Source organism: Phoenix dactylifera, unplaced genomic scaffold, assembly GCF_009389715.1.
Source record: "Phoenix dactylifera cultivar Barhee BC4 unplaced genomic scaffold, palm_55x_up_171113_PBpolish2nd_filt_p 000046F, whole genome shotgun sequence".
Taxonomy (NCBI): domain Eukaryota; kingdom Viridiplantae; phylum Streptophyta; class Magnoliopsida; order Arecales; family Arecaceae; genus Phoenix; species Phoenix dactylifera.
Genome location: NW_024067669.1, coordinates 97,313 through 99,563, shown reverse-complemented (window position 1 = coordinate 99,563; position 2,251 = coordinate 97,313). Strand labels below are relative to the sequence as shown.

General features: G+C 52.2%; 1 pseudogene; it reads right to left on the bottom strand.

Annotated features, from left to right (window-relative positions):
* On the bottom strand, positions 1 to 1,482 carry LOC103696619 (annotated as a pseudogene).
* Between the last annotated feature and the right edge of the window lie 769 nt (positions 1,483 to 2,251).

Genomic DNA, 2,251 nt, shown 5'->3' with positions numbered 1-2,251 from the left:
TGAGAAGAATGCAATCTTATTCTCCCACTTTCCATTTGTCACGCCATCACCATATAATAACTACATTAATTAATTATGAACAGAAAGGAAACAAAAGGAAAGAAAGAAATTTCACGACCGAAAACGGGAAGAACGGGGGAAAGCGTTACATTGCACTGCGGAGAAGGGGGGTATTCTACCTTGCTGTCCCCTGTAAAAAAAAAAAGAAAAAAAAAATTACTGGGCGGCCTCAGCGATGGTGCTGTTGGCACAGAAGTCGTCGCGGGTGGCGCCGTTGCCGCCGGGGATGAGGAAGTGGGCCAGCTGGCCGGTGTTGGCGACGAGATTCTCGTTGCAGAGGAACTCCTCGCTGCACACCCGCTCCACCTCGCGCTCGTAGTCGTGGACCAGCACGTCGGTGGGCCCCGGGCCGGCGGAGCGGGCCATCACCGCTGCCGTGAAGATGGCGGACATCCTCCCGGGGGAGGTGGAGGCGTAGCCGCGGGGCCCGTCCACGAGGATGACGTCCCAGGGGATGTCGTAGAGGGCGTTGGGGAGGTCGTTGAGGGCGAGGCGGCAGTCGGAGAAGAGGAGGTTCTGGACGGGGCGGCAGTCCCCCGGCGGCCGCGGCGAGCGGCGGCGATGAGGTCGGGCATCTCTCGGGCCTTGGTGGTGTAGGCGATGTCGTAGGCCTCGAGGCCCGGGAGGCGGCCCTCGAGGTGCGCGATGTAGTACTCGTTCTCGTCGAGAAAGACGGTGCGGCCGCCGTGGTTGAGGGCGCGCCAGAGAGGGGTCTCGTGGCCGAGGCCAAAGACGAGGAACTTGCAGGGAGCGCGGCGGCGGAGCACGGCGGCGATGGTGCGGAGGTCGGCGTCTCCCATCTTGCCGCTGGAATTTGAGGCGGCGGCGTAGTTGACGAGGGCGTCAAAGACGGGGTCGGGGAGACGGGAGTTGTGTCGGAAGGAAGAAGGGGCACGGGCAAATTGGTTAGAGGAGGAGAGGCCGGGGTCTCGAGGGGTGGTGGTAGTGGTGACGAAGGCGAGGAGGGCGGCGAAGGTGAAGAAGGAGGCGAAGGCGATGAGCCAGAGACGGTGATGAGACCCCAGGAGGTACAACATGGGCGCCGCCGTGGATCCACCGCCGGCGCCGCCTCCGCCACCTGCCTGCTTGGAGGACTGCAGGAGGATGAGCTTGGCGTTGTTGATTCCCTTCATCTCTTTTGTGCGCTGCTCTAATTTACTCTGCTCTGATTTGATCTGCGCTTCTTGCGCTGATCTGCTCTGATTTGATCGGCGCTTTTTGCGCTGCTCTGCTCTACTCTCCTCTGATTTGATCGGCGCTTTTTGCGCTGTGCCCTGGTTAATTAATTAGGGAGAATGCAAGAGAGGGTTGAGGAAGAATCAGAGAGAAAGGGTTTCTTATGGGTCTCCTCTTATTTGTCCTCCTGAGAGGGAAAGGGTTCGGGGGAAGGGGATTTGTAATGGTTCGGGATTCTCCACGCACCCCATATCTCTCCGATAGTTGCGCACCCCATCATTATCAATATTATTTAGTCTTTACTTTTCTTTTAAAATTTATTAATAGTTTAATTATTCTTTTAAGAGCATTAGGAAGGGTTATTACGATCAAATTAGTAGTGGGCAGCGTGTAACGGAAGGGAGTGGAAGGATGTATCGTTGCAGGAGCGGACTGTATTTATCTCGGAGGAATTTTGATTACAAGTGAATTCAGAACCGGCATAAGAGCTAATATTGGACGTCCACTACTGTAGAATATTTGGCCACCCATATTTACTGAAAAGTAAATAGAATTACCGGTTGGATTGTTTTTTTTTACTCAATATTTTGGTGGTATTTTTTCAGAAGAACTATGAGATTTTTCGATTTTTTTGTCTTTTTGTCATTTTTTTAGATATATTTATATTAAGATAGGACAATATGATCTATCTAGTGTGTGTGTGTGTGTGTGTGTGTGTGTGTGTGTGTATTTGGCGGATTCTTTCCGCTTCTTTGGTCGTGCCTGAAGGCGGAGCACTGAGAGGTCCCTGTTACGGAAAGTTAAATAAAGAAGCAAAGGTTTGGTGGACGGGTAGAGGATTAGGAGAAGTGGGGCATAAAGATTTATCAGGTAAGATGCAAACATCAAATTCAAAATAAAAAAGAATTTGATGGGACGTGCCTGCCAGTGTCGCCACATGGTGCCAGATGAATTAGCTGGGATGTGGCTATCAAAGTATCAATCTGACCTTTTTCGTGGCCATTCAGAAAGATGG